Genomic DNA, 26,133 nt, shown 5'->3' with positions numbered 1-26,133 from the left:
ATCAATAAGTCACCCCCTTTCCTGTTTATAGGGGATAAGTTAATGTTTTGTAAATAACCCTTTAAGATATTGGAAACTGTGGCCTATGGGATGTGACATGAGCATGCTCAGTAATAGAGTAGAAATCGGCCTGGTGGGAGACAGGAAGCACTTCAGGAAATGCTCCTTTTTGGTGAAGATTTTTATGTCCTGAAGTGGTTTTGAAGAGTTTTAATGAAAGCATCTTTGTTTATCTTTGTAGAATTTTGATTGGACAGTGCCTAATTTTTGAGTGTTTTCCATCAAGAGATGCTTCAGAAAAGTCATACTCATTTTCTGTTTTTCCACCAGATGTTTTTCAAAGCGTGAAGTAGAAAAATAGCTGAAATTAACATATGAACAACAAAGAGGTTCAGTAATAGTAATGAATAGGAAGAGTCAAGTGATTTTGAAGCAATTTTTCAGGTGTATTTGAAGTGGGCCTGCGCCAAAGAACTCCATGTGCGCAAAACATACACCTCATTGCAATCCAACTGACTGAATGCAATGACTGCTGACCATGTGGCTGACTCTGCCCCCAGTGTACAAACACCACAGGGTGAAAAGTGACACTAAGGCCCCGTTCACATACTTAGTATTTGGTCAGTATTTCACATCAGTATTTGTAACCACGAGGGTGATAAATACAGAAGTGGTGTTTATATTACACTTTTCCTCTGATTGTTCCTCTCCTGGGTTTGGCTACAAATACTGATGTAAAATACTGACCAAATACTGAGCGTGTGAATGTGGGCTAAGAGTCAATGTACTGTAAGGATTTAGAGGCTGGAGGGGAAACTACAATGAAATATTAGCTTGTCTGTATCAGGGCTCATTTCCCCAGAGAGGAGGTTTCAGGACAACACGAGTGTGATCAGTGCAATATTCTATGTATTACATAGGAGAAGCAGTGCTTTATATTTGCTGCCCGGGGTTTGAATAAATCCTCGTATTCAGATGCATTATTGTTATTATTAGGATATGGTAATAAAACATTCCGATATCACCCTATATGGTATATACAGGATATATGGTATATTCACGATATATGGGATATACGGTGTATATTGTATATACAGGAGATACGGGATATATGGTATATACGGGAGATACAGGATATGCGGTATGTACGGGATATATTGTATATATGGGATATATAGTATATATGGGATATACAGGATATATGGTATATACAGGAGATACAGGATATATACGGGATAAGCAAGGTATATGTTATATAGGGAGATACAGGATATACGGAGTATATGGTATATACGGGAGATACAGGATAGACGGGATATATGGTATATACGGGAGATGCAGGATATACGGGATATATGGTATATACAGGATATACAGGATATACGGGATATATGGTATATACAGGATATACAGGATATATGGGATATAAGGGATATACGGGATATATGGTATATAGAGGAGACACAGGATATACGGGATCTATTGTATATACAGGATATACTGAATATATGGTATATAAGGGATATATGGGAGATACATTACATGTATGTGTAAGTGTGCGTGTGTAGCCCATTCACTATCTCCATCCATCCCTCACTCCCTCAAGATGGATGGACCACCATTGTAAATATACACCTGTACTCTGTATCTCCCCCGCCTCATTGTAGATTGTAAGCTCTCATGAGCAGGGTCGTCTTATTTTGCTTTAACTATTGTATTGTTAACGTTGTTACTTATGACTTGTGTTTTGAAACTGTTAAACTGTAAAGCGCTGCGGAATATGTTGACGCTATATAAATAAAGATTTTTATTAAAGATTATTATTATTATGTTGGATATACGTAATATACGGGATATATGGGATATACGGGATATACGGTATATGAGGGATATATGGTATATACGGGATATACAGTATATATGGGATATACAGAATATGCGGGATATATGGGATATACGGGATACAAGGAATAAATGGGATATGCGGTATATATTGGATATATGCTATATACAGGATATATGGTATATATACGATTCCTAAGCGCCGTCACTGGCTTTCCATATCTAGTTACCCTAGTAAAACCTTGACAGTAACAGCATCCCCCAAGACGCCTTGTTGTGAAACCAGAAAATTCAGACAATGTCATGTGTTCATTATTCATTCATCTCTGTTTTTTTTCTACTTTTTTTTCCCCATTTATAACTTAATTAAAATTTCTTTCACTTTTGGAAATGGAGAAATAAGGAGAAACAATTACTTTTCTGTACGAATCCCAGACTGGAATCGGTATCTCTTCACTTATGTTTCTGTATTCTTTCATTTATTATTTATATATTATTATTTATTGTTTTCTACAAAGTCGAAATATCAACATGATTTTTTTCCCATGGAAATGGATGATTGATGTATGATGCGATGTAAGATGCACATTGGCGGCTTTATTGCTCTCTTAGACCTCATGCACATGGCGACATTTTATAGGCGTAGCAGAATAAATATGCTAAAGCCCTGCAGGATGCAGCAGCCCCATGATAAAGGTGAGGGAAGCACAGGTGTGTAGACCAATGAAACGACCACACACCTCGACCATTAATGGAGGGCGACTGCCTGGAATCAGTGCGCACATATGAGGCTGGTATTTGGCGCCAGTCACACACGTAAGCGTAGTGCACAGTGTCTGACATAATGGTGTTCACTGCAAGAAAAAAATGTATCCAAATCGAATGTGACTCTGGTCTCTTGTTGCAGGAGTTTTTGCTCTGATATTTTGACTGTTGCATTGCAGTAGTTTTAGAACCTTTTGGACCCCGATTCATCAAACATTTTTCACCATAATTATGGCTTAAAATGGCAGAAGACTTTTGCACAACTCAGAGTTACAGAACAAAATTGTGACTTTTTGGGGTTGTTTTTCTGCCTCTGGCACTGGGGCCCTGACTGAAGTAGGCACTAGTGTTGAGCATTCCGATACCGCAAGTATCGGGTATCGGCCGATATTAGCGGTATCGGAATTCCGATACTGACTTCCGATACTTTTGTCATATCGGATTCCGGAATCGGAATCGGAAGTTCCCATCATGCTATGAGCCTGCTTGCTTTGATTAAGCCAATGGGAATCCTCCGAAGTGTGGGCACATCCTGTTAGGCATGTAGGCATGTTAACTATTGGCATGGCTGTGATTGGCTGCCGAAATGATGTCATGATGCACTATAAAAGCCACCGCAGCCGCCATTTCTGGTTCACTCTGCTGTGAATTCAGTTAGGGACAGGCTGCTGTAGAAGACTGTGAGGGACAGTTAGAAATAGCGATTCCACCAAACATCTAGTGCTTTACCCAGGCTACATAAACCACCACTGTAGCCTTCTTTGCCCTAGCAGCAGTGTTCACAGCTGTCTGCAAGGGCTGTGTGAGTGCAGCTCACGCTGTGGAGTGGGTCCTGCAGCCACGTCAGGCTGTAGGCCACCCAGTGTGATCACTGCTGCCTCATACATCTTTTAATTTTTGAGCTGCATTTTTTACATAATTTCAATCTAGTGTGCTTCCATCCGTATCCATATACGTTGGTTGCAAACATTAGTAGTAGACAGCGGAGCCTTTCTGCAGCCTTTCAGTGCTAGTGTCCACTTTGCTGCACTGTTCACGGCTGTCTGAGAGGTCTCTGACTGTGTGTGAGTGCAGCTCACGCTGAGTAGTGTGTCCTGCAGCTACGTCTGGTTGTAGGACGCTCAGCGTGTCACTGCCTCACACATTTTTCTTTTATTGCAGCTCATTTTTTCTTCTATTAGTGTGCATCCATCCGTCTCCATCTACGGTGGTTGCAAACACTATATAGGAGTACACAGCGGAGCCTTTCTGCAGCCTGTCAGTGCCAGTGCCCACTTAGCTGCACTGTTCACGGCTGTCTGAGAGGTCTCTGACTGTGTGTGAGTGCAGCTCACGCAGAGTAGAGTGTCCTGCAGCTACGTCTGGTTGTAGGACGCTCAACGTGCGTCACTGCCTCACACATATTTGTCTTTGAGTGCAGCTCATTTTTTCTTCTATTAGTGTGCATCCATCCGTATCCATCAACATTGGTTGGTTGCAAACACTATATAGGAGTAGATAGAGGAGCCTTTTTTTCTGGCTTGGCCCTGCCGGCGCAGCCAGATTAGTATTACCCAATTTTTTTGGAGCCTCATCTTTTGCATTGTAGGTTACCTGCCTGCATTGTAATAGCTCCAAAAAGTTGGTGATACTATCAGTTTCAATTCTTTGTTCACATACTTTGAGTTTGTTTCCAACAAAGAAACCACAAAAAAAGTTCACCAAACACTACATTTGGAACTTGTGTAGGCCACATCAGCTCCTATTAAAGTGTAGTCCACACACACACACTTCATAAAATTAGTGTTTCTTGTACCTGTAACCAGCTGTTCAGGAATAAGCACACTAAGGCCCCCCTTTGTACTTTTCTGCCTATCTTAAGCAGTCTGGCAAGATGAAGAAGGCAGGGAGTAAGGCGCGTGGGCGTGGGCGTGGAGTTTCAGCAGGGAGAGGACGTGGGGATTCTGCAGGGAGAGGACGTGGGGATTCTGCAGGTAGAGGACGTGGGGATTCTGGGCCTGCTGCGGGCACCAGTGGATCAGCATCCCCCAGTTTTAGCAGGCAACAGTCCTTTATGCGCAGCTTTGTAGGACCTCAACATACCCCACTGCTGCGGGAGGAACAAATTGAAGCCGTTGTCGGATGGATGGCAGCTAACGCATCGACTTCAATTACTTCCACAGCCTCTCAGGACCAGAGCACCGAAGAGCAACCATCTGTCTCTTCACCACCTGCCAAAGTGCCCAGGCAGTCAGAGAGACATGGACAGGAGCCATCACAGTCTCTACTTCTGTTCTCGGAATCTGTTGGCTTGGAAAGAGGGGGCCAGCCAAGCAGCATTCCTGAATGTGAAGAAGAGGGAGTATGCAGTGATGCGCAACTTCTTTGTCCCTCTGAATCTGAAGAGGCGAGTGGGCCAGTGCCTATGGTCAGCACACCTCAGTACGCATCAGATGATGACGAGACTCAGTTGCCACTTTCTGGTGCGTACGGTGCTGGTGAGACAACCCCGGAGAAGCAGCTGTTTGAAGAGGGGAGGGAAGATGATGAGGTCCTTGACCCATCATGGCGTGAGGAACAGGAAGGTGGTGGGAGCAGCTCGGAGGAAGAGATTCCCCTACCGGCCAAAGCAGGAGGCAGAGGGAGGGGGAAGACTTGGTTGCCTGTACCCTCCACTTCGGCACCCGTTAGGAGCATTCCTCATTCCAAAGGCAAAACGGGCGCTCCCAAGACTTGCAGTGCGTGGTCCTTTTTTGACACAGTTGCAGATGACATTTGCTTTGTCAAATGCAAGCTGTGTCATCATATAGTCAAAAGAGGGAGAAATGTCAGCAACCTCAATACCACAAATATGTGGAAACATGTGCGCACCAAGCACGAGTTGGAGTTGCAGAGACACCCTGAAGACGTAGGCCAACGTACAGCACCACCTACCACCTCTTCAGTTCGTGTTGGGGCCTCTTCCTCCAGCTCACACACTGCTGGTTCGGCTTCCAAACAGGATCGCCAAGGAAGAACCTCTGCCACTGTTGTCCGGAGACCCTGTCAGATTCCACCCATAGCAGCACGTTCCCATCCATCACAGCCATCGGTAGCACAGGCATGGGATAAAAGGCGCCCTTACTCGGCAAACCATCCCCGAGCACAGTCTCTGAATGCTGGCATTGCCAAACTTCTGGCAGTTGAAATGCTGTCATTCAGGCTGGTGGACACTGACACCTTCCGGGACTTAATGGCATTGGCAGTCCCCCAATACAACGTGCCCAGCCGCTTTTATTTCAGCAGGCGAGCCGTCCCTGCCCTGCAGAAACATGTTGAGGGCAAAATAAAACATGCGCTACTAAACGCCGTTAGTAGCAAGGTCCACCTGACCACCGATGCGTGGACCAGTAACCATGGACAGGGACGATACCTTTCCCTCACTGCCCACTGGGTCAATGTTGTGGAGCCGGGTACAGATCTGGAGAGTGGCGCTGTACGTGTTCTTCCAACGCCACGGATTGCAGGACTCCAGTCTGTACACATAGACTCCTCCTCCTACTCAAGTTCCTCAGAAACAGCAGAGCAGGAACCTGTTACGACCGATATGAGCACAGCCGTGGCCAAACGTCAACAGGCTGTACTCAAATTAATTTCTTTGGGGAATCGAAGCCACACAGCGCAGGAGCTCTGGAATGCTATCAAGCTGGAGAGCGATGTGTGGTTTGGGCCAGCGAATCTCCAGCCGGGCTTGGTAGTGTGTGACAATGGCCGAAATCTGGTAGCAGCTCTTGGCCGAGGCAACCTCACACACATCCCATGTCTGGCACATGTGCTTAACTTGGTCATGCAGAGCTTTCTGAGGGACTATCCGGATCTTGATGCACTGTTGCACAAGGTCCGCATAGAGTGCGCTCACTTGCGGCGTTCCAGCACGGCAAGATCGCGCCTCGCTGCTCTGCAGCGACGATTTGGCCTTCCGGAACATCGCATCATATGTGACCTACCCACCCGGTGGAATTCAACGTTACATATGTTGGAGCGGTTGTGTGAGCAGCAGGCAGCAGTCATGGAGTACCAGCTGCATCAGGCGCAAACAAGTCGCACTGTGCGCCGTTCACACTTCAGCACCATTGAGTGGGCCTCTATGAAGGACATCTGCCTCGTTTTGCGTGCCTTCGATGAATCCACTCGGATGGCGAGTGCAGATGATGCACTAGTCAGCATGACTGTCCCCCTTATCTGCCTGCTTCAACAAACACTGCAAGCACTAAGGGATGAGGTTTCAGAAGAGGTGGAGGATGAGGAGTCCCAAATGCCATCTGCTTCTGGACAGTCTGCGCTACGTGTTTCCTCACAAAGGCCTAGGCAGGGGACACTTTGTGAGGAGGATGAGGAGGAGTCGATGGAGGAGGAAGACATCTCTCCAGAGGAGGGAGGTACACAAACCTCTACTCAGTATGTACAGCGAGGGTGGGGTGATGCAGAGCAGGCCGAGGTCACACCTCAAACAGGGGACAGCGGTTCTTTGGCAGTTGGGAGTCTGCAGCACATGGTTGATTTCATGCTGCAGTGCCTGAGAAACGACCGCCGCATCGCCCACATTCTCGTCTCGGCTGATTATTGGGTGTACACCCTCCTAGATCCTCGCTACCGGGACAGCGTACAAAGGCTCATACCAACGTTGAACCGGGAGCGTAAACTGCGGGAGTACGAAGAGTCACTGGTGCAGTCCATAATGTTTTCCATTCCACCCGACAGCATTGTTGCTAGTGCTTTACAAAGCAGCTCTGTGCGTCGAGGCAGTGGAGGAAACTGCACAAAGAGGGAGCAGAGGCAGCTCCGCAGCACAAGGCAAGACCACTATGGCCCAAATGTGGCAAAGTTTTGTGTGTCCACCACAATTGTCTACACCATCAGCGACGCCTCGAGTCAGCAGGAGGCAACGCTTCCGTCAGATGGTGTCAGACTACATGTCTTGCCCTGTCACTGTACTCCCAGATGGCTCTTCCCCCTTCAAGTTTTGGGTCTCTAAGCTGGATACATGGCCAGAGCTTAGCCAGTATGCATTGGAGGTGCTGGCTTGCCCTGCTGCCAGTGTATTATCGGAACGTGTCTTTAGTGCCGCAGGTGGTGTACTAACAGACCGTCGCACGCGACTATCTTCCGATAATGTTGACCGGCTGACTTTTCTGAAAATGAACAAGGCCTGGATCTCCAAAGACTTTGCCATTCCTCTTACACACTAAATTAGTGGTTGGCAACTGTATCCAGGTCTGCTGGTGTGTTCATTTTTCTACCACCTGAACTATAATCCCTGTGCTTCAACACAGCCAGTTGTCGCTCAGATGTGTCGTCTGCACAGAGAAACACACTAGCTCCTGTGTTAGTGGGGTTCAGTAACGCCAGCTGATCCCCTGCTGTGTGGACGGCAAAGTCACCAGCTCCATCAACATTCAAACCACTACTGATTTTTAACCGTGCCCAACTTAGGTCTCTGGCTCCACTGTCTCTACTATTTCCCCTGACCACCAACCCCGCCATCTACATCTCTGAAGTGGCGTCAGCACAATCTACACTTGTTCCTGTGTTCCTGTGGCTCAGTCCCATCAGTTTATCCCCTGATGTGTGTCCGGCAAGGTCTCCTGCTCTGTCCACATTCCCATAACCAGTAGTGGGAATGAGGACAGAGATGGCGAACTTGCCGGACAAACATCATGGGATCAACTGACGGGACTGAGCACCAGTAACACAGGAACAAGTGTAGATTGTGCTGACGCCACTTCAGAGATGTAGCTGGCGGGGTTGGAGGCCAGGGTAAATAGTAGAGACAGTGGAGCCAGAGGCCTAAGTGGAGCATGGTTAGAATCAGTAGTAGTCAACAACCTCCATAAAAACCGCTGCCCATTGGCCTCTGCATGCGGCATGCGTAATCCTGGGCTCCAACAGTGTCAGTTGGAGTTCAGAAGTGTCGTATCCACAGAGCCAAACACATTCGTTCAAGTGTTAGTGGGGTTCAGCACTGCCAGCTGTTCCCCTGCTGTGGAGATGGCAAGTCTCCTGCTGGCTTCACCTGCCAAAATCCAGTAGGCCCCAGCCTGCTCCACGCCTAATCCTGGGCTCCAACAGCGTCAGTTGGTGTTCAGAAGTGTCGTCTCCACAGAGCCAAACACATTCGTTTGAGTGTTAGTGGGGTTCAGCACTGCCAGCTGTTCCCCTGCTGTGGAGATGGCAAGTCTCCTGCTGCCTTCACCTGCCAAAAGCAACAGGCCCCAGCCTGCTCCTCGCCTAATCCTGGGCTCCAACAGCGTCAGTTGGTGTTCAGAAGTGTCGTCTCCACAGAGCCAAACACATTAGTTCGAGTGTTAGTGGGGTTCAGCACTGCCAACTGTTCCCCTGCTGTGGAGATGGCAAGTCTCCTGCTGCCTTCACCTGCCAAAATCCAGTAGGCCCCAGCCTGCTCCACGCCTAATCCTGGGCTCCAACAGCGTCAGTTGGTGTTCAGAAGTGTCGTCTCCACAGAGCCAAACACATTAGTTCGAGTGTTAGTGGGGTTCAGCACTGCCAGCTGTTCCCCTGCTGTGGAGATGGCAAGTCTCCTGCTGCCTTCACCTGCCAAAAGCAACAGGCCCCAGCCTGCTCCTCGCCTAATCCTGGGCTCCAACAGCGTCAGTTGGTGTTCAGAAGTGTCGTCTCCACAGAGCCAAACACATTCGTTCAAGTGTTAGTGGTGTTCAGCACTGCCAGCTGTTCCCCTGCTGTGGAGATGGCAAGTCTCCTGCTGCCTTCACCTGCCAAAAGCAACAGGCCCCAGCCTGCTCCTCGCCTAATCCTGGGCTCCAACAGCGTCAGTTGGTGTTCAGAAGTGTCGTCTCCACAGAGCCAAACACATTCGTTCGAGTGTTAGTGGGGTTCAGCACTGCCAGCTGTTCCCCTGCTGTGGAGATGGCAAGTCTCCTGCTGCCTACACCTGCCAAAATCCAGTAGGCCCCATCCTGCTCCACGCCTGATCCTGGGCTCCAACAGCGTCAGTTGGTGTTCAGAAGTGTCATCTCCTCAGAGCCAAACACATTCGTTCGAGTGTTAGTGGGGTTCAGCACTGCCAGCTGTTCCCCTGCTGTGGAGATGGCAAGTCTCCTGCTGCCTACACCTGCCAAAATCCAGTAGGCCCCAGCCTGCTCCACGCCTGATCCTGGGCTCCAACAGCGTCAGTTGGTGTTCAGAAATGTCATCTCCACAGAGCCAAACACATTCGTTCGAGTGTTAGTGGGGTTCAGAACTGCCAGCTGTTCCCCTGCTGTGGAGATGGCAAGTCTCCTGCTGCCTTCACCTGCCAAAAGCAACAGGCCCCAGCCTGCTCCTCGCCTAATCCTGGGCTCCAACAGCGTCAGTTGGTGTTCAGAAGTGTCGTCTCCACAGAGCCAAACACATTCGTTCGAGTGTTAGTGGGGTTCAGCACTGCCAGCTGTTCCCCTGCTGTGGAGATGGCAAGTCTCCTGCTGCCTACACCTGCCAAAATCCAGTAGGCCTCAGCCTGCTCCACGCCTGATCCTGGGCTCCAACAGCGTCAGTTGGTGTTCAGAAGTGTCATCTCCACAGAGCCAAACACATTCATTCAAGTGTTAGTGGGGTTCAGCAATGCCAGCTGTTCTCCTGCTGTGGAGATGGCAAGTCTCATGCTGCCTTCACCTGCCAAAAGCAACAGGCCCCAGCCTGCTCCTCGCCTAATCCTGGGCTCCAACAGCGTCAGTTGGTGTTCAGAAGTGTCGTCTCCACAGAGCCAAACACATTCGTTCGAGTGTTAGTGGGGTTCAGCACTGCCAGCTGTTCCCCTGCTGTGGAGATGGCAAGTCTCCTGCTGCCTACACCTGCCAAAATCCAGTAGGCCCCAGCCTGCTCCACGCCTGATCCTGGGCTCCAACAGCGTCAAGTTGGTGTTCAGAAGTGTCATCTCCACAGAGCCAAACACATTCGTTCAAGTGTTAGTGGGGTTCAGCAATGCCAGCTGTTCCCCTGCTGTGGAGATGGCAAGTCTCATGCTGCCTTCACCTGCCAAAAGCAACAGGCCCCAGCCTGCTCCTCGCTTAATCCTGGGCTCCAACAGCGTCAGTTGGTGTTCAGAAGTGTCGTCTCCACAGAGCCAAACACATTCGTTCGAGTGTTAGTGGGGTTCAGCACTGCCAGCTGTTCCCCTGCTGTGGAGATGGCAGTCTCTCCTGCTGTCTCCGCATTCCAAAGACAGTAGGCCTCTGCCTACACCCTCCTATTTCCTGGGCTTCAACACAGCCAGTTGTAGCTCGGAAGTGCCGTCCACACGGAAAGAGACACTTGCTCCCGTGTCTCAGTGGGGTTCAGTAACGTCAGCTGATCCCCTGCTGTGTGGATGGCAGTCTCTCCTGCTGTCACCACATTCCAAATACAGTAGGCCTCTGCCTACACCCTCCTATTTCCTGGGCTTCAACACAGCCAGTTGTAGCTCGGAAGTGCCATCCACACGGAAAGAGACACTTGCTCCCGTGTCTCAGTGGGGTTCAGTAACGTCAGCTGATCCCCTGCTGTGTGGATGGCAGTCTCTCCTGCTGTCACCACATTCCAAATACAGTAGGCCTCTGCCTACACCCTCCTATTTCCTGGGCTACAACACAGCCAGTTGTAGCTCGGAAGTGCCGTCCACACAGAAAGAGACACTTGCTCCCGTGTCTCAGTGGGGTTCAGTAACGTCAGCTGATCCCCTGCTGTGTGGATGGCAGTCTCTCCTGCTGTCTCCACATTCCAAATACAGTAGGCCTCTGCCTACACCCTCCTATTTCCTGGGCTTCAACACAGCCAGTTGTAGCTCGGAAGTGCCGTCCACACGGAAAGAGACACTTGCTCCCGTGTCTCAGTGGGGTTCAGTAACGTCAGCTGATCCCCTGCTGTGTGGATGGCAAAATCTCCTGCTGCCTACACAGTCGTACCACTACTGATTTTTAACCGTGCTCCAATTAGGCCTGTGGCTCCATTGTCTCTCGTATTTCCCCTGTCCTCCAACCCTGCCAGTTACAGCTCCGAAGTGGCGTCTGCACAATCCACACTTGTTCCTGTGTTACAGGTGTTCAGTCCGGTCAGTTAATCCCCTGATGTGTGTCCGGCAATGTCGCCTGCTCTGTCCACATTCCCACATTGCCGGACACACATCAGGGGATTAACTGACCGGACTGAACACCTGTAACACAGGAACAAGTGTGGATTGTGCAGACACCACTTCGGAGCTGTAACTGGCGGGGTTGGAGGACAGGGGAAATACGAAAATCAGTGAAGCCACAGGCCTAAGTGGAGCTTGGTTAAAATTAGTAGAAGTCTACAACCGATCTTAAAATTTCTTCAATGCAGCCTCAGCCTGCTCCGTGCTTGTCCCTGGACTTCAACACAGCCAGTTGTTGCTCGGAAGTGCCGTCTTCACAGAGTAAAACACTAGCTCCTGTGTTTGTGGGGTTCAGTAACGTCAGCTGTTCCCCTGCTGTTTTGATGGCAATCTGTCCTGCTGCCTCCCAATTGACAGCACATCAGGCCTCAGCCTGCTAAGTGCTTGTCCCTGGGCTCCAACATCGCCAGTTGCTGCTCATAACTGACTTTGGCACGGGTACTCCCTCCTGCCCAGCTTGGTTCCAGCCCTGCCTGCTGTTTCCGGGAAGTGTCAATGTCAGTTTGCCACCCCAAGTTGCCATGTCGTGTTGCGGTTGGGTTAGCCGAGGCTAGGGTGCCAGCAGTTTAGGTGCTTCCTATGTGGACTGCGGGTTCTGGTAAGAAAGGCTTGTTCCGTAGTGCCAGTAGGACAAGCACCCCCTGTAGGACTGTGTGATTCGGTAACTGCGGCCAGCTTGCGGCATGCCAACTTTGCTTTTCAGGGGTAACTTCTGCTACCCCTCCGGGTTCCAGCACCGTCAGCTGGTTCTCGTCAGAGCCTTTGGTCTAGGTGCCTCCATCTCGGTATCCGAGTTCCGGCAACGTCTGCTGGTCCTTGGTAGTGCTTTGTAGCACAGGTACCTCCTGCTTAGTAACCGGGTTCCAGCACCGTCAGCTGGTCCTCGGTTGTGCCATTGGCTCTTATTCCTTCTGCTGCCCCTCCGGGTGCCAGCACTGTCAGCTGGTCCTCGCTATTTCCATTTGCTCTTGCAGCTTATGCTACCCCTCCGGGTTCCAGCACCGTCAGCTGGTTCTCGTCAGAGCCTTTGGCCTAGGTGCCTCCATCTCGGTATCCGAGTTCCGGCAACGTCTGCTGGTCCTTGGTAGTGCTTTGTAGCACAGGTACCTCCTGCTTAGTAACCGGGTTCCAGCACCGTCAGCTGGTCCTCGGTAGTGCCATTGGCTCTTGTTCCTTCTGCTGCCCCTCCGGGTGCCAGTACCGTGAGCTGGTTCAAGAGGACAAAGAACAGGAAGACAACCACCAAGATGCAGAACAACAAGAGAGAGAAGACAAAGAAGCATAAAAAAACAAAGCAGAAGAACATTAAGCATAAGACTAATACTCTGAGCAAATGATATTATCTTATTTATAAGCAGAAGAAGAATAAGCAGTGTATGGGGGTGAGTCCGTTCCTCCTCGTGGTGCCCCTGGAAAAGGCCTGCTGCTGCAGGCCAAACTGAACGCGGACAAATCCTGTTGTAAATCTTTTGTGACAGGCAGAACGGAAGGTGTAAACTTCTAACTTTTCTAGATAACAACTACAGGAATGCCTGACACAAACAAGAATATGATGAAGAAGAATAGGAAGAAGATGAAGAAGTTGAATATGTAGAATAATAATTGTTGAATAAGAAGAATATGAAGAATGTAAGAAAAGGAAGAAGAAGAAGAATGTAAAAAAAGGAAGTAGAAGAATTTAAAAAAAGGAAGAAGAAGAAGAATGTAAAAAAAGGAATAAGAAGAAGAATGTAAAAAAAGGAAGTAGAAGAATGTAAAAAAAGGAAGAAGAAGAAGAATGTAAAAAAAGGAATAAGAAGAAGAAGAAGGTAAAAAAAGGAAGAAGAATAAGAAAGAAGAAGAAAGAAGAAAGAAGAAGAAGACATACATGTCTGGCAAAATATAAATGAGGCTAACATAGTCAATATCTTTGTAACTCCTAACGTCTTTAAAAAAAAAGTTTAATTCCTGCTATTCCATTTGATTGGGCTAAACCTCTATGGCTTTAATGTCTCCTCCACCTCCCACAATACATTCTACATTATTCTTAGTTGTTTTTCTTCATGTAGAATTAACCTACAAGGAAAGAAAGGGTTTTTTTTAATTCCGATATTTTGGCCCCATTGACTTGCATTGGTTCCCGGTATCGGAATCGGCGATACCGATACTTTTTTTTAAGATCGGCCGATCCATTCCGATCCGATATTTTCAAGTATCGGCTGGTATCGCTCAACTCTAATCACGACATCTGGGGATTACCAAAGGATTTTGGGTGTTAATGGAGTGCCAAGTGTTATAAAGCTGGCATGGTGTCCTAGGTCATGGGTCTTCCAGCAGGACGACGACCCCTAACCTACTTCAAGAAGCCCCCAGAAATGGATGGAAGCAAAGAGCTGGAGAGTTCTAGAGTGACAGCAATGAGTCCGATCTAAATCCCATTGATCACCTGTGGAGAGATCTTACAATTGCTGTTGGGAGAAGGCAAAATATGAGACCGGGACCAGATTGTTAGAAGCGTCCAAGATCCCAGATGAGAGGAGTAGGAAGCTTGTTGATGGTTATTGGAAGTGATTAATTGTAGTTATTTACTCCAAAAGGGGTGACCAAATATTAAGATGAGGGTGCTATCAATTTTGTCCTGTTCCCTTTTGAGGGTTTTGTGTGAAATTATGTGCAATTTGTCTTTTTTGCTCAGATTTTTTTGTGTTGTTTCAAAAACACAGAAGAAATAAACCTGAGAATAGCAAAACGTGGGGAATGTAATAATGATCTAGGAGAAATGCTTCATTTTCTGGCACAATTTCAGGTAGGTTAAACCATTTTATACTTTGACAGTTAGGACTCCTCTGGATGCCATCATGTTAATAAACTCTTTTGTGCCTTTTTTCACATTTTATTTTTTATTTGATAAAAATGAGATGATTCAATTTTTTTATGCTAGTTAGTCCACTTAGCGCCTGGAACCTGTGATCACTCGATCGCTTCGCTTGTACTACATTCTACACCAGAGTATTGCTGTATAGTGCAGAAATCAGCATCTATGATGCCCGCCACAGCATGGACATCACAGAAGAAGTCGCACATCAGTCACAGGGCATCAATCAGTCCACAATCAGTTCGCTGGCCAGGTGATCAGCGCCAGGGTCGATGCCGAGCCGGATCACCTAAATGTCGCTGTCAGTGATTGACTTTGGCATTTAAGAGGTCAACAGCAGCGAAGAGCTATAGCGTCGATCACTGATCACAGATGTAGGTTACGTAGTATAGCCTGAACCTGCCCTTTGTAGAGTGGGCTCTGTTTTGCTTCACGGATCCTTTATTCTCTTACATAAAAGGCACCTAAAAAAGTTACAGCTGTTCCCATTGGGCCATCACAAAGACATTCTCAGCTAACTCATACTGCAGCCAGCAATAAACAGTGCAACATAGAGGCTGTAGAAAGCAAATGCCGCAAATATGTAATGAAATCCATTTAAGTTAATGATTTTGATCAATAAATACCCATTTATGGCCCTTTCTGGCCTAGTTATTGAGGAGTTAAGAATCAGATGCATCTTAGTCCAACACCAAAAAATACAAAGTCTTCATGAATCGAGTATTGCTCTACAAATTCTCATCTGTTTTAATGCAGAGGCAAAGAAAAGGCACAATGCGGCCCCGATGATTGTCGTGATACTGCAATGGCTCCACACCGCTCAGATCTCGCTCAGATCTCTCCTCTTGGCGCAACTGTAGTCTGCGTGCAACGGCGAGAAGCTTCCGTTATAATCATGGCCTCATGTGCGATAAATTTCAACATTGCAGGAAATGAATAAAGGCTTCACTTCTCTGATTTCTCGGTTTACACAGGAGAGAATGCAGAGAAAGAAACAAATAAATTGCTGAAATATCAATCAGTCTTTGGGGACTCTGAGCTGCAATCACAACATACGTGCTCCGTTCTGTCGACAGCGTAAATGACACGTTTTGCCGCGGCGTACACAAATCTAATTACACAAAGAAATGTAATTTGGCATGTGTCGAATGAGTCTGTAAATATAAATTAAAATCATTCCTGATCATCATACATGCTTATTAATTAAAGCAAACAAGTCCTGTGGCTGCTGATTGAGATGTCTGATCTAATAGAAGAGAGCAGTGAGAGCGGCGATTACCAGCCGAGTGACGGGGCGAGCCGCTAACCTGCGAGTAATTGTATTAATGGCATGGACGCCCCTCGCCCTCCCCCATCACAAGCCCCTTTTTGATATTGTCGTCTTGTCCGGAGCTTCTGACAAGGATTTCATTCCGGATAATGGAAGCGAAGATTGACAGTGACAGGACGCTGACAGTATCCAGCCATCAGGAAACCAGGTCACTTCTGACGCCTGGATAATAAACTTCATAAAGTTGCTGAGAGGCGAAGGAGAAGTTTCAGAAATCCATGATAAATAATAGAAAGGCGCCACAATGAGCGGCTGATAATTACTGCGCTTCATTTGCATATAGAACAAAATAACAGAGTAAACAAATTATGCAAATGATGCAACTCTGTCTTTCTGAAACGAGCTCTTACTTAGTACCTATCAAAGAAATCCCGGGTGGAATTGTCGTCTTTTCCTCCACCCAAAATAGATAGTTTGCATTTATCAAATATTAAAGGATGGAAGCTACATCGGAGGAGCCACTGGCCCATTTATAAAGGAAACAAGCTACAAGAAAAAAGAACCGACCTTTAGATTGACATTTGAATTTTAAAATGTTTCGCCATTGTGGATAACGCCCCAATAATCAGGGAAACAAGTGTTTACATTTCCTGCAGCGACCCAACAGGAGAAATCAGGCATTACACAGTGCATGGGCGGTCTATATAATTCACTGATGCTCTTCCAGGGCAAAATGCACTACCTGACATCACCCCAAATTCTAATATGAAGTCCCAAGAGGGAATAGTGGAGAGACACGAGTAAGTATGGACTTATATTCAAGGCAATGGTCTAAGAAATGGAATCTGCAAATGACTCCCCAAACTGAAGACTGAAGTTTTATTTTGCTTTAATTACTGTATTGTTAACGTTGTTACTTATGACTTGTGTTTTGAAACTGTTAAACTGTAAAGCGCTGCGGAATATGTTGGCGCTATATAAATAAAGATTATTATTATTATTATTATAAGGGTTGTCTGCCTCTCATCAGGACAGAGCAGGGTAGTGGTTGCCTGGATGAGATGCCATAGATGCCATAAACCTTTCTCCACCACCGACCTTTTGGACATTAGATGTCATGCCTCGTCTTTATGGGGTGAGAAGAGAAGATGACGGTGTGACAGCACGGTTGCTCAGTGGTTAACACTGCAGCTCTGGGGTCCTGTGTTAAAATCCCACCAAGGACAACATCTGCAAGGAGTTTGTATGTTCGCCCCATGTTTGCGTGGGTTTCCTCTAGGTACTCCAGTTTCCTGCCACATTCCAAAGACAAACTGATAGGAATTCTAGATTGTGAACCCCATTGGGGACGGTGCCAATAATGTTTGTAAAGCACTGTGGAATTGATGGCGCTATATAAAATGGTAAAATAAATAAAAACAAAAATAAAATGAGGTCCTATACTGACAGGACGATGGTATGATGCAATATTCTGCTTTTAGAAGTGTGTGTAGCCTGTGCAAACAATTAGCCCTAACTCAGTGTAAGGATTTCGGACTTTCCTTTGTGACTGTTCTTTCTTATCCAAGATAGAGTCTTGTATCTTGCCTTGTCATGGAACTTCCTGTCTGTTCATCACCATCTCCTCTAGGCCTGTGTTTGTTGGGCTGCGGTGCTGGACTTGTGCGTTACTTTCAGCCCAAAAAGGTACATATAGTGACCTTCTCTTGTTAATGCCACTCCCGTATAATGCTGGTCTTCTGCGTTTAAGTCCCATGGGCATTTCCACCCATATGATTGCTGGACTTCTACACTTTAGTGCTGTGTGTGCTCATTCATTATATAGCTGGACTTCCTTATTAAACGTGGTGTGCTTACGCTCATACTTACTGCTGGACTCACACATTTAGTGCTTTTGCACACCTTTGTCATATTACTGTTGGACTGGTTCATATTAACGGTTGCACCCCGTTCTTCAGTTACACTGGACATTTTCATATTGTGCTGTGCAATCATTACTGTTGCAGGAAGTGCTCTGTTAGTTTTGCTTTACTTGCATCACTCTATATTGTGCTGTGTTTTCGTTACTATTGCAGGAAGTGCTCTGTTAGTTTTGTTTCTCTTGTTAATACACTCATTTGCTTTAACGTTGGTCTCAGTTTTGTATTATCACATGCAATCAGATTCCATAGTACCCATATAACTGTTACACTCAATTACTTTGGGGAAAAAAATTTTCTAAGCCAAGAACTCGCCAAATAATCCTGCTGATTGCGCTCATGAATAGTGATGGGCGACGTCTGGTTTGGCTGAACATTTAAAAAAACCTTCGGTTCAGGAAGCGAATGAATGGGTTTGAATATCTGTGTGACAGACTGAGAAACATGGGCTCTGATCGGCAATAAGATTATTACCACCGGCCAGAGTGCTGTGGTTCCCACATTCTCAGATAACAGCACGTGAGCCATTATCTGAGACCAGCTATAAACGGGTTACCGCCAGTCACAGGGGTCAGATGATGAGAGGATGCTCATCATACTACACCTGTCCATGCTGATAGCAGCAAGAGCAGGTGAGTATGATGAGTGTTCATTAGTCGGTGTAATAAATACATTTTAAAAAAATGGTGTGGGTTTTGTTATGAATGAGTCACCGGAGGAGAAAAAAACAAAAACACAAGCTAAGGCTAGTTTCACACTTGCTTTTTTTTGCAGCGCGTTTTTCCCGCAAAAAAACGCATTGAAAAAACGCATACATAAGCATACAACTGCTGCGTTTTTTTCAAGCATTTTTATGAGCATGCATGAAAAAAACGCAGCGTTTTTATGCGTTTGTATGCGTTTTTAGCGCGTTTTTACCGCGTTTGCGTTTTTTTCCAACATTTTTAGGTGGCCCCTCACACTACCAAAACCATGACTTTACTAACCCTAACCCTGACCCTAACCCTAACCCTAACCCTGACCCTAACCCTAACCCTAACCCTGACCCTAACCCTTAACCAAATCATACTTAACCCTAACCCAAACCCTAAACCCTAACTAACCCTAACCCTAACCCTAACCCTGACCCTAACCCTAACCCTAACCCTGACCCTAACCCTAACCCTAACCCTAACCCTAACCCTGACCCTAACCCTAACCCTAACCCTGACCCTAACCCTTAACAAAACCATACTTAACCCTAACCCTGACCCTAACCCTAACCCTAACCCTGACCCTAACCCTTAACCAAACCATACTTAACCCTAACCCTAACCCTGACCCTAACCCTTAACCAAACCATACTTAACCCTAACCCTAACCCTAACCCTGACCCTAACCCTAACCCTAACCCTAACCCTGACCCTAACCCTTAACAAAACCATACTTAACCCTAATCCTGACCCTAACCCTGACCCTAATCCTTAACAAAACCATACTTAACCCTAATCCTGACCCTAACCCTAACCCTAACCCTAACCCTGACCCTAACCCTAACCCTAACCCTAACCCTGACCCTAACCCTTAACAAAACCATACTTAACCCTAATCCTGACCCTAACCCTGACCCTAATCCTTAACAAAACCATACTTAACCCTAATCCTGACCCTAACCCTGACCCTAACCCTAACCCTAACCCTAACCCTGACCCTAACCCTAACCCTAACCCTAACCCTGACCCTAACCCTTAACAAAACCATACTTAACCCTAATCCTGACCCTAACCATGACCCTAATCCTTAACAAAACCATACTTAACCCTAACCCTGACCATAACCCTAACCCTAACCCTAACCCTGACCCTAACCCTTAACAAAACCATACTTAACCCTAATCCTGACCCTAACCCTGACCCTAATCCTTAACAAAACCATACTTAACCCTAATCCTGACCCTAACCCTAACCCTAACCCTAACCCTGACCCTAACCCTAACCCTAACCCTAACCCTGACCCTAACCCTTAACAAAACCATACTTAACCCTAATCCTGACCCTAACCCTGACCCTAATCCTTAACAAAACCATACTTAACCCTAATCCTGACCCTAACCCTGACCCTAACCCTAACCCTAACCCTGACCCTAACCCTAACCCTAACCCTAACCCTGACCCTAACCCTTAACAAAACCATACTTAACCCTAATCCTGACCCTAACCATGACCCTAATCCTTAACAAAACCATACTTAACCCTAACCCTGACCCTAACCCTAACCCTAACCCTGACCCTGACCATAACCCTAACCCTAAACCCCCTTAACTAACCCTAACTCTAACCCAAACCCCTAAATTCCATGATTTAAAAAAAACCGCATATGCAAAAAAACGCATACATGAGCATGCCAGTGCGCACATATGCGCATCCATAGGCTATAATGGCCATTTTTAGCGCAAAACGTGCGCATATGTGCGCATGCGCTTTTTTGCAGGGCCAAAAAATGCAACATGCTGCGTCTGGAAAATCCCAACGCACACCCCAAAAAAACGCAGCGCATGAAAATCGCATACATGCGCTGACCAGTGCGCAGGTATGCGCACCCATGTTAAATATAGGGGAAAAAACGCATGCGCAGGTGTGCGTTTTTTTCCAGCGCTAAAAAACGCAAATGTGAAACCAGCCTTAGTCCAGAAAATTCCCCCTACGGCCTCAGAGAAATAGTGGAAAAAATATACACAAAAAAAAAAATTCTGACACTTTTTTTTTTTTACAATTCTTTCCTGCAATTGAGTACCCTAGAATCTGCGGTATGGCTGTTGATTCTGTTATGAATGAGTCACCGGAGGAGGAAACAACTAAAACACAAGCTAAGTCCAGAAAACCGGAGAGGTTGGTAGCTAGCGGATTGCAGACCCCTGATCCTATTCACCACAACTAACAGTAGCCGTGGGGGGTTCCTACGGTGCCCTAGACCCCTCGTCACAGCCGGAGCGCTAAATAAGCCTAAAGAAAGAAAGGGGAAATCTAAACTGCCCCAGAGCAGACCCCAAAGCAATAGACAGCCCCCAACATGTATTGTCGGTGAAACAAGATGAAAACACAAACACAGACAGAAAGACAGGCTGAGCAAATGATGGGGCCCAACTAACTAGATAGGAAAGGACAGAAAAGATGCTGGCTGCAATCACGCAAAAAAACCCTGCCAAAAATAATGTCCAACACGTCTGATAGAAAAGGCCCTGAAGTCACTAGACTTCAAAATAACTATATCAGCACTCAGGTATATCCTGAAGACAGAGCAAAGAGATCAACTGATCAGAGACCAAAATGGAGTTCAGCCCGTCCCAACCAGGGCAGACTGAACACAAACACTAAGTAAACAGACAAAATCTCATGGAAAAATAGCAGAGCAAAAACTTAGCTTTTAGTAGACAGGAGCTAAACTGGATGCCAGAGCTCAGAGCAGAAAGGATCACCAGCAACCCAGCAGGGCGTCGGCTGCCTTATATCCACTGAGAAATTCCGGATGTCCAATCACACTCCACCTGTTCAGATGACAGGTTCTTCCCATCCAGATCAATTTCACTACCTCCTTTCACCAGCAGAGGGAGTTCATCAGACATCAGAGGTGAAGGAGAAAATGAACTCATAACAGTACCTCCCCCTTGAGGAGGGGTCACCGAACCCTCATCCACGCCACCAGGGCGATCAGGATGGGCCCGATGAAAAGCATGAACCAAACTTTCGGCATGAATATCGGATGCAGAGACCCAAGAATTATCCTCCTGGCCATAACCCATCCATTTAACCAAATACTGGAGTCTCCGTCTAGCCAGACGAGAGTCCAGTATCTTCTCAACCTCATATTCCACATTACCTTCAACCAATACAGGGTCAGGAGGTGCCACCACAGGAACTACTGGCTCAACAAACCTCTTTAACAGAGACTTATGAAACACGTTATGGATCTTGAATATAACAGGAAGAGCCAATCGAAACGAGACTGGATTAAGAATCTCCAAAATCTTGTAAGGTCCAATAAATCTAGGTTTAAACTTTGGAGAAGCCACCTTCATAGAGATATTCTTTGATGACAACCAAACCATATCGCCCACCTTAAACCGGGGACCAATGGTCCTATGCCGGTTGGAAAACCGCTGGGCCTTTTCCTGGGAGAGAGACAACTTATCCACCACTTGGTCCCAGATCTGGTGCATTCTCTCCAACACAGTGTCAACACCTGGGCAGGCAGAAGACTCCACCTGCCCTGAAGAGAATCGAGGATGAAACCCAAAGTTACAAAAAAAAGGTGACATCAAAGTGGCAGAACTAGCTCTATTATTTAAAGCAAATTCGGCCAAGGGCAAAAATGAAACCCAATCATCCTGATCAGCAGAAATAAAACTTCTCAAATACGACTCCAAAGTCTGGTTTGTTCTCTCCGTCTGCCCATTGGTCTGAGGGTGAAACACAGAGGAGAAGGACAACTGAATTCCCAGCTTGGAACAGAAAGTCCTCCAAAATCTAGAAACAAACTGAACTCCTCTGTCAGAAACAATGTTCTCAGGAATCCTGTGTAACCGAACCACCTGTTGCAAAAACAAGGGCACCAACTCTGAGGAAGATGGCAACTTAGGGAGTGGTAAAAGATGGACCATCTTAGAGAATCTATCACAATTCACCCAAATAACAGATTCTCTGAGACAGGCATATCAGAGATAAAATTCATTGAAATATGGGTCCATGGCCTCCTGGGCATCGGCAAAGGCATCAACAGCCCACTAGAGCGAGAACAAGGTTTAGACTGGGAGCAAGTCCCACAGGATTGCACAAAATTCCTGACATCACGAGACAAGGCGGGCCACCAAAAAGACCAACTCACCAAATCTCTAGTACCAAAAATACCTGGATGACCAGCCAATGCGGAGCAATGAACTTCAGACATTACTCTCTTCCTCCACTGGTCAGGAACATACAATTTTCCAATGGGACAACGCTCAGGTTTGTCCTCCTGAAACTCTTCCAGAGCACGTCTCAAATCGGGTGAGATGGCAGAAAGAACTACCCCCTCTCCTAAGATGGTAGCAGGCTTGGTCACAATAGGAGAATCAGCAAAGAAACTCCTAGAGAGGGCGTCTGCCTTGACATTCTTAGTGCCCAGAAGAAAAGAGACCACAAAATCAAAACGTGTGAAAAACAAGGCCCACCTAGCCTGTCTAGGATTCAAGTGTTTGGCCGACTCCAGGTAAATCAAATTCTTGTGGTCAGTAAGGACCACGACTTGATGTTTAGCTCCCTCCAACCAATGTCTCCACTCCTCAAATGCCCATTTCATGGCTAACAGTTCCCGATTCCCCACATCATAGTTACGTTCGGATGGGGAGAACTTTCGGGAAAAGAAAGCACAGGGATTCATTTTAGATGTTACAGGATCTTTTCGGGACAAAACAGCTCCTGCCCCAATCTCAGAAGCGTCCACCTCTACCTGAAACGGGAGTGAGACATCAGGTTGCCGCAAGACCGGAGCACAAGTGAACCTTCGCTTCAGCTCCTGAAAGGAAGAAACAGCCTCCGGAGACCAATTCAGCACATCAGCACCCTTCTTAGTCAAATCAGTCAATGGTTTGGCAATACCAGAAAAATTAGCTATAAATTTATGATAAAAATTAGCAAAACCCAAAAACTTCTGGAGGGCCTTCAAAGAAGTGGGCTGAACCCAATCATAAATGGCCTGTACCTTGGCCGGGTCCATTTCAATAGTTGACGGAGACAAAATAAATCCCAAAAATGAAATCCTCTGTACCCCAAAAAGGCATTTCGATCCCTTGACATACAGGGAATTCTCCCTCAAAATCTGGAACACAGTCCGAACATGTTCCACATGAGAGTACCAATCCCTGGAAAAGATCAAAATATCATCCAGATAGATGATCAAAAATGTATCCACAAAGTCTCGGAAAATATCATTCATGAAGCACTGGAAGACAGAAGGGGCATTAGTGAGCCCAAAAGGCATCACCAGGTACTCAAAATGTCCCTCCGGAGTATTAAACGCCGTCTTTCATTCATCCCCATGCTTAATGCGAATAAGATTATACGCCCCCTGAGGTCAAGCTTGGTAAACCAGCAAGCACCTTTAACTCTGGAGAATAGATCAGAAATCAGGGGTAACGGATACTGATATTTAACAGTAATTTTGTTGATGGAACGATAGTCAATACAAGGCCTTAATGAACCATCTTTCTTGGCCACGAAAAAAAAAACAGCACCTAAGGGTGAAGAGGATGGTCTAATATGACCCTTCTCCAACGATTCCTTAATATAGGATTGCATAGCCTCGTGCTCGGTACAGATAAATTGAAAAGTCGACCCTTGGGAAATTTACACCCAGGGCTCAGCTCAATTGCACAGTCATAACTCCTATGAGGAGGCAAAGACGCAGACTCATTCTCACTAAATACATCATAAAAATCAGCCAAATAGTCAGGAATACCTTGAGACTGGGGAGAGGTGGAGAAAACAGGAGCGTCACTAAGGGCACACCGACAACCCCAACTCACCACAGACAAAGATTTCCAATCCAAAACTGGATTATGGATTTGCAACCAAGGAAACCCCAGAACAATGGTATCATGCAAATTATGCAACACCAAAAATCTGCAATTTTCTTGATAGTCTGGGGCGACCCACATTACCACCTGGGTCCAAAACTGAGGTTTATTCTTCGCCAAAGGAGTAGCATCAATACCCCTCAAAGTGATACGTGTCCACAGAGGTGTCATATTAAACCCACAACGTTTAGCAAAATCCAAGTCCATCAGGTTCAGAGCTGCTCCTGAATCCACAAAAGCCTTAGCGGAAAATGTGGACAGGGAGCAGATCAGAGTAATTGCCAGAAGAAACTTAGGTTAAACACCACCCACAGCAAATGTGCGTGCAAAACGTTTCTCTCGTTTAGGGCAGACAGAAATAATATGAGAGGTATCTCCACAAAAAAAACACAGCTTATTACGCCTTCTGAACTCCTGATGTTGCGCCCTAGACAAAACTCTATCACATTGCATAGGTTCAGACATTTGTTCAACAGGTGGCAACACCTCTCGTGCAGTTTTGCATTCACGCAAACGCCGATCAACCTGAATGGCTAATGACATAGAATCGTCAAGACCAGAGGGAACAGGAAATCCCACAATAGTATCTTTTACGGTTTCTGACAAACCCTTCCGAAAGATAGCTGTCAAGGCACCATCATTCCAGGTAGCAAGGACCGCCCACCTTCGGAATTTTTGACAGTACAACTCTGCAGAATCCTGACCCTGGCTCAATGCCAACAGGGCCTTTTCAGCCTGATCAATAGGATTAGGTTCATCATACAACAACCCCAAGGCTTGAAAGAATGCGTCCACATTAGTTAGAATAGGATCATCAGGTTTTAAAGAAAACGCCCAATCCTGGGGATCGCCGCGCAGCAAAGAGATTACAATTTTAACCTGCTGCGCGGAGCTCCCCGATGAGTTAGGCTTCAAGGCAAAAAATAATTTACAATTATTCTTAAAATTCAAAAATTTAGACCGATCCCCAAAAAACACATCAGGAGTAGGGATCTTTGGTTCAGCAGCATGTGAATGAGCAAGATAGGCGGAAATTCCCCGCACTTCAGCAGTGAGCTGCTCCACACGATCAGACAATTGCTTAATCTCCATTGAGAAAAAATTCCCCCTACGGCCTCAGAGAAATAGTGGAAAAAATATACACAAAAAAAAAAATTCTGACACTTTTTTTTTTTTACAATTCTTTCCTGCAATTGAGTACCCTAGAATCTGTGGTATGGCTGGTGATTCTGTTATGAATGAGTCACCGGAGGAGGAAAAAGCTAAAACACAAGCTAAGTCCAGAAAACCGGAGAGGTTGGTAGCTAGCGGATTGCAGACCCCTGATCCTATTCACCACAACTAACAGTAGCCGTGGGGGTTTCTACGGTGCCCTAGACCTCTCGTCACAGCCAGAGCGCTAAATAAGCCTAAAGAAAGAAAGGGGAAATCTAAACTGCCCCAGAGCAGACCCCAAAGCAATATACAGCCCCCAACATGTATTGTCGGTGAAAAACAAATGAAAACACAAACAAAGACAGAAAGACAGGCTGAGCAAATGATGGGGCCCAACTAACTAGATAGGAAAGGACAGAAAAGATGCTGGCTGCAATCATGCAAAAAACCCTGCCAAAAATAATGTCCAACACGTCTGATAGAAAAGGCCCTGAAGTCACTAGACTTCAAAATAACTATATCAGCACTCAGGTATATTCTGAAGACAGAGCAAAGAGATCAACTGATCAGAGACAAAAGTGGAGTTCAGCCCATCCC

The sequence above is a fragment of the Dendrobates tinctorius genome, unplaced genomic scaffold (assembly GCF_039654945.1).
Source record: "Dendrobates tinctorius isolate UK_male_01 unplaced genomic scaffold, ASM3965494v1 ptg000114l, whole genome shotgun sequence".
NCBI lineage: Eukaryota > Metazoa > Chordata > Amphibia > Anura > Dendrobatidae > Dendrobates > Dendrobates tinctorius.
The sequence above is the reverse complement of the archived record's forward strand: the minus strand, read 5'-3'. Positions refer to the sequence as shown.